Source organism: Malus domestica, chromosome 07, assembly GCF_042453785.1.
Source record: "Malus domestica chromosome 07, GDT2T_hap1".
In the NCBI taxonomy this organism is placed as follows: Eukaryota; Viridiplantae; Streptophyta; class Magnoliopsida; order Rosales; family Rosaceae; genus Malus; species Malus domestica.
Window position 1 is genome coordinate 28,684,474 of NC_091667.1, and position 13,291 is coordinate 28,697,764.

Here is a 13,291-nt window from a genome sequence, read left to right on the forward strand (position 1 = left end):
GTCGGCAGAGCTGAAAGGAAGGGATTATTCAGTACCTAACTTGATGCCATCTTTATCCAATTAATTAACTAAACGAAGTAATTAGCATATGTTTGTAAGAACAAATAAGAAGCCTGAGGAATCCTCAGGTTGATATTTTTCATAACAACGCTACACCGATTGACCATGTGGAATATCCTTTGCTAGTTGCCATGTTGATCACGAGTTATTCTTTTGATCCCAAGTACATTTAAAAATAAAATTTAATCACCTTTAGCACACGTAAGAATAACTTGAAGTAATGAGATCTGTGGTCTTAAAGAAAGTGGTCAAGTTTGCTTAAATGTATAAGTTATTTGTATTTACTTGTTTTCTTAAGAAATCTTGACGGTACAAAGGATATTTTGTTTATAAGAAATGATATGTATCTTATTCTTGACCCATGTTTATTATCATACTAGGCTCACCAATACTTCATTTTGTTCCAAATTGAGCAAAACATTGAACTTTTACACATATAAAGTTTAGTAGTGTTTTTTATTAACACATTTCAATTATAACTAATCTTACAACCAAGAAAAATAATGGTTCCAAAGTTCTTATATCTTATTGCATTTGGTACCGATTTCCTTGAAAGATTTCAGCGAAGACAGGCACACATGCAATATTGTGTAATCTAGTCTTGTTCTAAACTTTTAAGGAGTCAACTATTTTAGGTAAACTGGCATATCCTCCTATGAAAGCCCCAGTTGAACCAAAAGAAAGATTTCCACGGGCTTAGATTTGGCAAGATGTGCACTTGGGGTCGAAGTTTCTACCGTCGAAATGATGCACCCATGTGTCAAAATACAGGGGAGAGGTGTATACAATGAAGGGCACATGGGGACCGAGACAAGTGATGGGTTTTTTTTAATTTTTATTTTTTTTTTGTAACTCACAAGCGATGGGTTTAGCATTGAATCATTGATGAATAATGCTACACTTACCATTTATTTGTATCATATCTCTAATAAAGATATGGTCCGCCAAAATATGCGGATCTCATCTCTATTAAAGAGATTGTATAAGTAGATGGTAAGAATAACATAATGATGCATGCAAATCACTGAAAAACATTCCCCAATATATAGCATTATTAATTCACATATTATAAAAGATATATTACATACTTAATATTTCATGCACTTATAATGTAAATTAAAATGGTTAGATACACGTATTATACTATGAATGTGTTATGAATACAAAAAACTGAATACAGTCCAACCTTAGCGCTAACTCTAGTTTATTTTTTCTCTCCTTTTGGGTTTATAAATAGCGAGTGAAACCTTCAGTCTCTCCACATCTGCAAATCTTCACGTGCCCTTTCCTGCTTCCTATCTGCCCTCCCTCCAATTTTATCTCTGAAGTTGTTGGTTTCTGAATTCTGATCGGTATTCTAGGAACCTTATCCAATTTCTGCTTCCGAGTCTTTGACCGTCAAGAGATAACTATCAACAACTATCAAAAAGCGGGAGTTATAATCTGTTCGTTGGTTTACAAAACTGAAAGCAGCTTTTTGCAACATACCAACTTTAGCTTCAGTTTTCTAATTCATCACTACTATGGAGAACAACAAGAAAGTGGGAAGTGGTGGAAGCCATGTCTCTTCTTCTCCATCATCAAGGAATCTGGACCATCTCTTTGGTCCCAAAGACTCCTCTTCATCTTCTTCTTCATCATCCTCCTCCGGATTATTTGGCTCTCTTTTCCCACCAGTCCCATCTGTAAGATTGCAAGAACCTGATGAATTCCTTGCAGAGAATCAGAAGAAGAAAAAGGAGACAAGTTGAACTTCTAGAGAGAGAAACTGAGAAATGCTTTTGTATTGACTTTTATTAACTAACTCAATTTAACAGTACAAGTTGGTGTTCATACAATTTTATTTGCTTACACAATAAGTAATCTAACAGACTAACTATTACAATTCTTAATCCTTTGACAAGTGTCATCATTTGAAGCTTCCTCTTGATCTTGAGTCTTTACACCTTTAGACCATCAACGGTATATGCTTATTATTTATTTAAGATTATCATTTGATAATCATTTCATTTTCAGTTTCATTTTTCAAAAAACTGAAAACTTGTTCAGCAATTGTTTTCAAAGCTGAAAGCTATTTCTTGAGTTTTTAAAATTTGACTTAGGTTTTGGTTTTCACTTTTTTTTTTTTTTTTTTTTAAACTACAATGATTATCCAACAAATCCTTGGTATTGTCAGGTTTTCGATGCGAGACATACATTCGTTAACAAATTACAATTTTTTTTTTTTGGTTAACGTGTGGGGTTAGATGACAATTGAGTTACAAGCTCTTACTACTTATAAGCGGTTCTACTTATACCTCAACTATAAAGTTTTTACGTATATGTATATGTGTGTGTCTATATATATATATATATGTATGTATATGTGATTTTTCTTACAACTGCTTTTATATATTATGATGTGACATGTCATGTTTAACTTTACAAATAGACTTTTTGTACATTTTATGCTTGTAATATTATTTGTGAGCATAAACTGGTGGCATGACATCCTTGTGTTTTATCTGCTCACTCCCCAATCCCGACATTCGTCCACGATTGACACGTGACATCACCAATTAGATGTATATTTAACATACCCCGCCTCCGGGATATGTACAAAGCACAACTCACGATCCAACTGCGTAGTAATTTTTCGTACACTTCATGGCTGCATCTAACCTCCTTGTTAGATTGCTTATGTACCCTAAACAGGGATCAAGCCATTTGTAGTTCGTCTTTCACTGCACTTGAACAATCATCACATAAATCATTATGTCTCAACATAATACCACGATTTAGGTATGCAACATCTCAAGGAACATTCGACGAAGCACAATAATATTCTCCAGTCATCTTGCCATTCACACACACATATGCTTTCAAACACCATTCAATAATCACAACAATCAATAACACATACAATACATTGAAATGTAGGGCTCAAGTGACACTGTTCGGCCGAAGCCTATATCTCTGAAGCTGAAATCGAATCCAAGTAACCAACAAGTCAAATGATGCGATTTCGGACCACTTAACGAAATCCATCAACATTAGGTTTCGGACCACTCAACGAGCTTGTGGAGTATAAGGGATTCCGAACCTCTTAATGGAATTCGATTGGATACGATTCCAGACCATTACTCAACAGAATTGCTGAGTAGAATGCATAACGAAGCACTCAATGAAACTCAAGCTGGATACGATTCCGGACCATCACCCAATGGAATCGCAGAGCAGAAGAGATTCCAGACCTCTCAATGGAATTAGATTGGATAGATTCCGGACCATCACTCAACGGAATTGCGGAGTAGAATGCATAACGAAGCACTCAATGAAACTCAAGCTGGATACGATTCCGGACCATCACCCAATGGAATCGTAAAGCAGAAGGGATTTCGGACCTTTCAATGGAATCCAAGTGGATACGATTCCGGACCATCACTCAACGAAACCTCAACAAAAACCCAGTTCCGAATCACTTAACGGAATCGAAGAAACAATACAAGAACCAAGTACTTAATTAGAAAGGGCTGAACGAAACAAGAAGTGAAATAAGGAAGCAATATGTGAAACAAGTGTCGAAGCAACAAACCCCAGGATAATGGGTTAATAGTCCACTACTAGCCCTCACATTTTATCACATCACGCCAATCATACAACGCAATCACATTTCAAACATGCAAGTCAAATCACTTTTCATAAATGTTTCCAATCTATAGCCAAATCACAATTAAGGATCATTAAATGATGGCTAAGTATAAAAATAACAATTCAATGAAAATCACATATATTATAGTCACTAGTACGTAAATCGAGACGCACGTCAACCAAGGAAGACAAGTCAACCCGATGAGCTCACTAAGCTCCATGAGTTCTCAACAACACTCTAAGATAATGACATGCTAGAATAACTCAAACTAGTTGACTAAAAGCTTAACCGTCGATCAAGGTCGAGAGTAGGGTCCACAATCCTAGAAATCTAAACTGGAAGATCTGCTTATCAGATTTCTAATCTGTAACTTCCTACGAGTCTCACTACTCTTCTAGAACAACATACTAAGATTTTATTACGATCCATCGGTTGGATCTCCATCAATTTCTAAGATTAAGTGTCGGTCAATGTTTGACTTAACAAACTTAGAAATCCAATTCGGGAAGATTCGTAAGTTCCTATTGTCCTCAAATATTATGAATAATACCATATTAAAGTTTGGTAACGATCCAACGGTCGAATCGTCAATGCCTATAATAACTAAGTGACGACCAACTAGGCAGTCAATTTCGAAACTATATTAAAACATCGAAATTTCAATAAACAGATGTCGAATATGGAATTGGGGTATCAAAATTAGCCTAGGAAGGTCAGGTGGGGTCTCAGCCCACGCGCCGCCGCCAGCCTCCTCGACTCGCCGGAAAATTCAACTATTTCAAAAAATTATCAAATTTCACAAAAATATAGATCTTAGTGAGTGGAGCAAGTTTCATACATGTGACTAAGGCTAATTTGGCCTAGAAAAGCTTCAATTTCTCTCGAACCCGCCAGAAACCCTTGAATTTGGTGGTTTCGATCCGTCACCTTCGGTGCTCCGCCGCCCTTACAGTTGTTTGGGCTTTGTTCCAAGCCTCAAGAAGAGTGTTTTGGTGGTGGTAATTGAAGGAAAACGTTTCACATTTGGTGGATTTCGGCCTGGTTCCTCGCGGCACCCACAGTGTAAACCTTCATGAAATCACAATCAATTTCCATCGATTTTAGCTAGAATTGGATGTTGTGAAGTGGTGATGAATTTTGGTGGTCACGAGAGGTTGAAGAAAGCCAGAAAATTGGACGGAAAAGCCATCGGAATAGTCATAAAGGGCGAATCGGGTCACGGGTACATGGATCACAGAAGGGGGAAATCACGTTGGGTGTTTCTCACCCTCTCTCATTTCTCTCCCTACTTTCCCTTCCCATTGGCTTCCTTCCTTCCTTTTTTTTTATTCTTTTCTTTCAATCCTAGCCATTCATCTCTTTCTTTTCTCCATCACACCCATCCACGTGGCACTTCCAGATTATCTAAACGTTCCAGATTATGGTCAAATGACCATTTTGCCCATAATTTTGTTCGTTAATAACTCATTCGTTATAACTCTAAATTACGTTCCGTTTACGCTCATGCGCTCGTATCGACGAATGCTATCCAAATACATAAATTATGGGCAAAATTATGGGCATCCCCTGATGCATGTGAACTACACGGGATTTCACAGTCACTTAGTTATTTGTACTATCGTGGGCCAAGGACTAGCTTCACGTGTAGTTCACATGCATCGTTTACATTCGCTTTGGATCTAGAGTTAGGTGTCAGCCTGTCATTTTGTGTGATGTTTTGGACTCTTATGTGATGCGACTAGCGCAACTCATATGATATAGTACTAGAATGTAAAACCTACACCCATTCTGTTTCATTGTTTGAATACTCTGCAATGGACTTGTGTGCCTACATAAATTAATGAGCATTGATTTCTTATAATAATGATTTGAGATTTGATGTTGAGATACCTTGTTGATGTTTAGATTTGTGATGAAGGATACCTATTACATACTATTATTATAATATTTTTGGGAAACCATATACTTGTTTTATAGCGAGGGGTTACACTTTTCGAAAAGGTTTTACAAAATTTTATTTTCAGGCCCACTCACCCTTGTTTTTCACCCTTCCAGGATTTTAGTGGTAGAGGTTTCGTGACGACAAGGATTGTTAGTAAAAGCTGTTACGTAGGAGACTTCTCTTTTCGGTATAAATGTCCTTACTCTTATTTTATTGCAATTTATCTATGCTCTGACATCACTTGTGTGATACGGGTTCAATCCCGCTCACTTGCGCACTCTAAAATAGTCACTTTTATGTTTTAATTTATTCACATTTTTCACATCACTACACTTTATGGCTTCGTCACCTTCCATGTGTCGGCCAATACATTGCAATTCGGGCGTCCAGGTGGACAGTCCGGGTCGGGGTATATCAACTATGTAAGGAACATTGTTATCATGTAAAGGAACCGGATCCCCTCCTGAGTAAAGGATCTGGGCCGTTGAAATTTGATTCAATGACTACAAACAGGTGGTCACTCTAAAAGTTATAATAATTGCAGCCGTTAGATCAAATTTCAATGGCCTATGTGATTTGCTCAAGAGGCTCAACTTTCTAAGCTCAGAACGGGATCCGGTTCCTCATGTAAATTTTTGTTATTAAATGCATATGAATCTTGACATTTAATTTTTTTCCAAATCCCCATAAGGTATCTGAAGACATTTAATTGAATGAAATAATGTAAAATAAATGTAGATAATAAGTGAGAGACCCAAAGTAAGTGCTATTAGGGGTAATTTAGACATCCAAAATATGCCAAGTCAAACTTAATTATGGATATTGCTTAGTTGGAGCCTAGTCATTGAGTTTTTGTTAAAGAAATTTACCATGATGGATTTTAGTTAAAGAAAAATGAATTCCAATTAGTGTACTCATATTTTCAGATTAATTTACAACAATAAGCATTCAAAAATTTTGGACTTTGTCTTTACACAGATTAAGTTCCCCATCGATCATATGCGCTCACGTAATTTTATTTTAATCGTTCTATAATAGAGAATTAAGTACATAAATGTTTGAGGTTGTTTCTCTATTTGCTTCATATTGTAGGGAATTATTATGAACATATATGATCGCAAGAGTCAATTGTCTCCTATAATACATGGTACAGACAACACTAATACACCCTGACCTAGATATCGTTCAGTAACAATAAAACTTATGAGGTAAGTTTCCCATCGATCATATGCGCTCACGTAATTTTATTTTAATCGTTCTATAATAGAGAATTAAGTACACAAATGTTTGAGGTTGTTTCTCTATTTGCTTCATATTGTAGGGAATTAGTATGAACATATATGATCGCAAGAGTCAATTGTCTCCTATAATACATGGTACATACAACACTAACACACCCTGACTTGGATATTCATGTGAACATCACGATCGCGGCATTGCTGTGCAACACCTAAAAATGACGAAATCATAGTATAAAAGTGATGTGTAAAAAGTACGAATAAAAGATTGAAAATAAAACAAGAATAAATGTGTGCAGTAAAAGTGATGAACTTTAAATAAACTAATTAAATAAAAATCATAGCATCTCAATATCTACAAAGAAAGTGTACAACGTAACACGTCTGAAGATAATAACTATAAAAATACTAAGACTAATCACTACACGGATGAGAGAAGATTATGCTACCATGCCTCGACATCGAGAGCTCCAAATCTTACTAAATTTTGGAGGAGCGCAAAATAGAGAATGTTGACGGATACAAATAAAGATGTCTAAATATTTTTTTTTTTAACATACTAACACCTCGATGTAAAAACCCATAGGAGAGGTACATGCATTACCAGCATGCAAAAGCTACCCTTTGAGTTTATATTAATTTTTTATCCATGTAATCAAACTCGTTGTTAAATTAATAATTATATATTTTAATGAGAAAGACATGGCCCAATTTAGATTGAGTTTTTCCTCAAATTTTAAGTAGCTGATTCATAATTTTTCGTGCTTATGATAGAAATTGATTATATTACATATAAATCATTACGTAAAGATTATCCGTAAAAAAAAAATCAATCAGGATTAAGGTTGTTTAATCAATCAATTATAACAAATAAATAAACGGTTCATTTACTGAATCCATCCATTTATTTTTATACATTCTGGTCGTTAAATGATCTCATATTTAAGTGACTTTTTTACAAATATGATCTTTACAAGGTAATTTATAACATGAACAATTTTAATCATAAAAAAAAATTCCGTGAATTAGCCACATAATAAATTGAGAAGGAATTCCTTCTCATCCACTGAAGAGCCAAATGCATTTCTATTTTGATTTGGGCCTCAATTCTCATGTCAATTACTTTGATTTGATAATACTATTAGTTGATAATTGAAACAAGAGTTAATTTCAGTTTATTACTTGAAAGGTTTTTTATTTTCAACATTTGGTGTATTAAGTTTTTTTTATTCTAGAGTGGTACTTGAAGTCATAATTCTGGAACACTTTCATACATTTGTTAAAGTTATTTTTAAATGAGTCGTTAACGAGTGATACGAGGTCTACGTGAATAATGACAGAAGGCCACGTGTTAATATAAGATCCACATAAATATTAAAAAAATAAAAAATTAATTATTACTTCGAAAACAACGAACCAGTAACTGATGGAATTGGTGATTTGAACAGGTGCGAAAGAAGAAAGAAAAAGGAATAAGCAGAGGCCTGGAAAGAAAAGGTAGAAATAGAGGTCCAAAAGGAATTGATTCTTAGAGGGGGTGGGGTGGCGGTGGAAGATGGTGGGGGTTTTGGGGACTTAAGGATTTGGTGCATTGCAGACCTCTAGTAAGCCCTTTTATGCAATTCTGCATCGAGTTGATGTTGGCTTAGTAATGGATTTGGAATCAGTAAGTCCATCTAATGTTCCAGTGACTGCTGCGGGAGCACCGACATCTTATAACCTTGCAGCCAAAGCCATCTCAAAATTGTAGTCTTTGCTAAGCGGGGATATATCATTATTAAAAAAATATGGTTTTGGGTTCAACCACCGTCGTCTCTGTCCGCTGGGTTTGGCTATTCACCGCCGTGAAATTTGGTAGGTGTGGCTCTCCACCACCGTCTGCTCTAGCTTCTCCGGCCACTGAGTTTGGCTCTCCACCGCCGTCAAATCTGGTAGGTAGGGCCCGGAGGTTTGAGCTCACGATGCCGTCCGTCCTCGCTCTAGAATCGTCCCAGTTCCGATATTTTCCTCCACAGTCCAGTGGACCCCAACGCCTTCAAATTCTCGTTCCTCAAGTCGTCACCAAGGATGACCGCAGTAAAATCTAGAAATGGGTCGGGTGAGGGAGAGGTGGTGAGGGTATGGAGGGATCAGGGGATAAAGGAGGGTTGAGTCGAAAATGGTGGGAGAGGTGACACGTGGCCGTTCAGTTATGTTCATATGAGAGTCACGTTAGTAGTTAACAGGTGATTTAACAATAATCTTAACAAATGTATAAAAGTGTCATAAAATTACTTCAGCTACCACTCTGAAATGAAAAAAAGAATAATTTAACATACCAAATGTTGAAAACTAAAAACTTCAGAATAGGACACTGAAATTAATACTTGAAACAAACATTTACTCCTTATATAAAGGCACTGAAGAAAAATCCCACAACACTATACATATATTTTTATAGGAAAAGGATCCTCACCGGATTCTTTTCTTAGAGATCCTAGAGATTCTGTGATTATGACCGTTCATCGTATATTGTGCAGTCATTTTTCGTTAATTACTATTTATATTTAATTTCACAAAGAACCTCTATTTTTATAATTATTTTGGGTAAATTACACAAAACTACCTAAACTATAAGTCAAACCACGATCTCATATCTCATGTTTTAAACATTACAATCTCATACATCTACTTATGAATTCGTTACAATGTCAGACATCCGTTAAATTTTCTGTCAATTTAGCTGTTAAATGATGATGTGGTAGGAGTGGGCCCGTTCTTAAAATAAAAAATTAATTAATTATTAATTATTTAACAATTAAAATTAATTAAAAAAACAAAAAAGTTATCTCTCCCTTCGTCCTCCCTTCCTTTCTCCCCAGAACTCCTTCGTACCTCGGGGCCAAAATCTCCAAATTCCCCAATTTCTCAGCCCATCATTGCTAGAGTTTCTGTAATACCCCGTATTTAAAAAAAAATGGTTATATATATATATATATGGGTGTATGTTGGGTAATTATTTTTACGTAATGATTTTTTTTATTTATTTTTATGCGAGAACCTATTTTCGGTATGTAAAATAGTTTTAATGTAAAATCATTTTTCCTACAAATTATTTTTTAAAAAAAACTAGCTATTTCATGTTCAAATGTAATTAGAGATATTTTTAGTTTGAATTGGAGAAGGGAGATTAAATGAGTTTGGTTTGATTTTCCTCACAAGGGGCCGAGAGTTTGAGGTTGGACTAAGTGAGTAATTTTGTCTTGATATTTTCTCTCAAAGATGAGGTGGAGAGTTTGTAACATTAGGAGTTAATGATTTGGTGATTACTCACCACTCTAAATGTGAAGGTGGAAGTCTAATCAAGGGTGAGTTGGCAAGTTTGTGTTCATTAGGAATCTAAGAGTTAACTGTTTGGTGATGATTCTCCTCCAAAGTTTGAAGAGGTGGGATTCATATTCCTTAGAGATGAACTTGGCCTTGGATGCTTGTATCCACCTTGCATAATATTGATTAACTTCACACATGTCTCTTTGCCATTTGAACACATATTAGAGCTAAGGCTTTGCTTAACATTTGTTGTTTGTCTATTGGACCACATTTCATTGTTAATGATGAGAACAACACTTGGAGACTTGGTATTGGAACACGTATAATGGAACTACATTTGGTGACTTGCTATTCAAACACATGTGCCATGAATCATGAAGAAAAGAAGCAAAACAAGGTCAATCTATACGTATAGAGCTTCAAAGAGAAGAAATTCAAGGGAAGGAACACAAACACTCATTATATAAAGGAGGAGGAGAGAGCATGGAAAAGGGGGAGAAAAGGGGAGCAACAATTGTCTTTCTCATATCATTGTTTTATTTTTTCAAGGCTTCTTAGCCATTGTCATGTATTCATAAATTCTCATTACCTAGTGAAATACAAATACAAACACAACCCTATTGGACATAGCCAAATTGGTGAACCACTTAAATCTTGTGTTGTTTATGCATTTATATTTTGGAGGTCATTGCCATAAGAACACTCCCACCAAACCATAAAAAATATCCATTTATTTTCCCTTGAGAATGATGTACAAAAGTGTGAGACAAATCTCTGAAAATACATGAGACCTTATCCAACAAATCTCTCCATCAAACTACTATCATTTTCATCTATCAAAAGAAAGATATCCAAAACTAGAAATTCATCCAGCCTATTTAAAAGATCAAAACACCATCATCCATATATTATATTATAATACTTCCTTCATGAGAGTTCTTCGTCTGTCTCTCTACCATGATATATAAAAATGTCAGAAACATCCAATGGTGTGATCGCCCAATATGTCTGAAATACCAACTCATGTCTCTAATCCCACAGAAAACTGGACATCCATGTTATGAGCACCAAAACCTCATTTTTCGTAACTCGAATCGAAATACTTCATTCACAAAAGTTGTTCCTTATCATCTCCTCTATAACATATCCAAAAAGCACAACAATCGAATCTATGTGCTGACTTCTTTCCCAGTTCGAATAGCTGATTGTTTCAGCTATATTAAAGAAGAAGTAGAAGTGGTGGGCTAAAATAAAAATAAAAGATTATGTTTGGAAAGGGAAAAGCTAGAGACATAATTTCATGCCTTGTGTCATTTGAGACATATATTTCACTCTAACAATTATTTTCTCTAACATGGATTCTTTTCTAATAAAAACAGGTCGCCCGACCAAGATGGACGAGACGATGAACAAATATATATGGAGTGGTCCACGAGCAACATTTTATACGATGAATTAGAGATTATTATTTTGTTAATATTATGATTATATTACCCTTGTTACTAATCAATTTGATTTATGTTGAAGTTGCAGGCTTGTTAGATAAAGTGTGAGTATTGATATCTATGTGAACATGACATATACATATGCATTGCAAAGCAAGAAAAAGAGTTGTGTTGTGTCAAGTGCTCAATTGTGCAAAGTGTTTAAGTTGTGAGGATATGCAAGGGCTAAAGTTTTCCTTGAATATAAAATAATGAACTGTGTATATGTCAGGCGTAGGGTGCAAAGTTTGAGTATACATTTGGGCGTCGGGGGAAGTGTCTGTTTAATAAAGTGGAAATTGAGAGTTTAATTATAAAAATTGGGTTAAGGGATGAACGGGAGTTAACTCATATTCGAACATACTCGGAGCCAAGTGGTATAAGCATGGTATGGGACGTGCAGGCTTGGGTGCCTTTGGTATGTGTTGACGGGATTAGAAGGGAGCGAGTACTTTCATACATCTCATTGCATATATTTTATGTATTTTCAAGAGCTACTTATTTCAATTATTATTTTAGTTGGTATTTTTGTTATGAATTAATTTTGTATACTAATATTTGTTACAATTTAATTATTATTTTGTTAGTAGTTTTTGTTGTGAATTAATTTGTGTACTATAGTTATTTCGCTGCGTATTCAAATAATTTTTATGCAAGATTTTGTCGATGAAAGGTGTAATTGTTATAATTTTATTTTATTTTATTTTCCACCATATCTTGGTTGTAGAATTTATTTCTATAGCTAAGATATGACTCACACCCTAGCTCGTGGATGGTCTTTATTCGTGAGTCGGGGCGTGACAATTTCGGCGGCGCTTCTGGCAAAGAATAGGTTGAGCTCTAATTGATCAGAATTTCTCTTTTACAGATCGTTGTTTTTGTTACATTTTGATCTCGGTTCTTTTTGATCTTCACCGCATCTGCATCTCGTCTATAAACGGAGAGGATGAGGTGGTTGGGAGAGATCGAATGGTGGTTGATGGAGAACTACACAACGAGTTAGAGAATATGAGATGGAGAGGTTAACACACATTGAGGAAACATATTGTAAATTTGTAATGGTGAGTGGTTGATCTACAGTCCTGGTAGTGGTGGAAGAACACTGACATCGGTGATAAGAAGCTTGAGCTCATTGAATACGCAACACCTGAAGCCGACAGGGAGATCCTGCCATTAAAAGTGGTGTTGAACCTTCATGGCTCGACGAAGTGATCGGCTCAGCAAAGTGATTCGACCCAAGATTGGTTCTGGTTTCGAGGCGATGCATTGTCAGAGAATCGATCTGGATTCAACTTCGTTCTAGTTTCCAATGAAGCATTGGAGGTGGAGATTCGGTGGAAATCTTATGGTTTTCCGAGAATTAGGTTCTGGGGAACTGGGGATAGGGATTCAGTTGCTAGCAGTTATAAGGTTTACATATAATCTTGCTTGAAATAAATTGAAACAAGAAGCTGACTTTGGCCGGATATGGAAGTAATTGAAAAGGAATAATTGAAAAGATCGAGTTATTAAAGGTTTGGGAGGGTAGGGTACTGGTGTATAGGTTCTCGGCAATCACTAAAGAAGGAAGATAGGTTCTGGGAAAAATGAGAGTGTTGTAGGCCTAATTAACTGAGCGATCTAAGGA

General features: G+C 35.7%; 1 long non-coding RNA gene across 1 annotated transcript; it reads right to left on the reverse strand.

Annotated features, from left to right (window-relative positions):
- Nucleotides 1-1,081: 1,081 nt before the first annotated feature.
- On the reverse strand, nt 1,082-1,702 carry LOC139197877 (uncharacterized). The gene is made up of 2 exons (XR_011583251.1): nt 1,549-1,702; nt 1,082-1,479 (listed from the first exon to the last, which is right to left on the reverse strand). It is a non-coding gene; the product is annotated as an uncharacterized lncRNA (long non-coding RNA).
- Nucleotides 1,703-13,291: the final 11,589 nt, after the last annotated feature.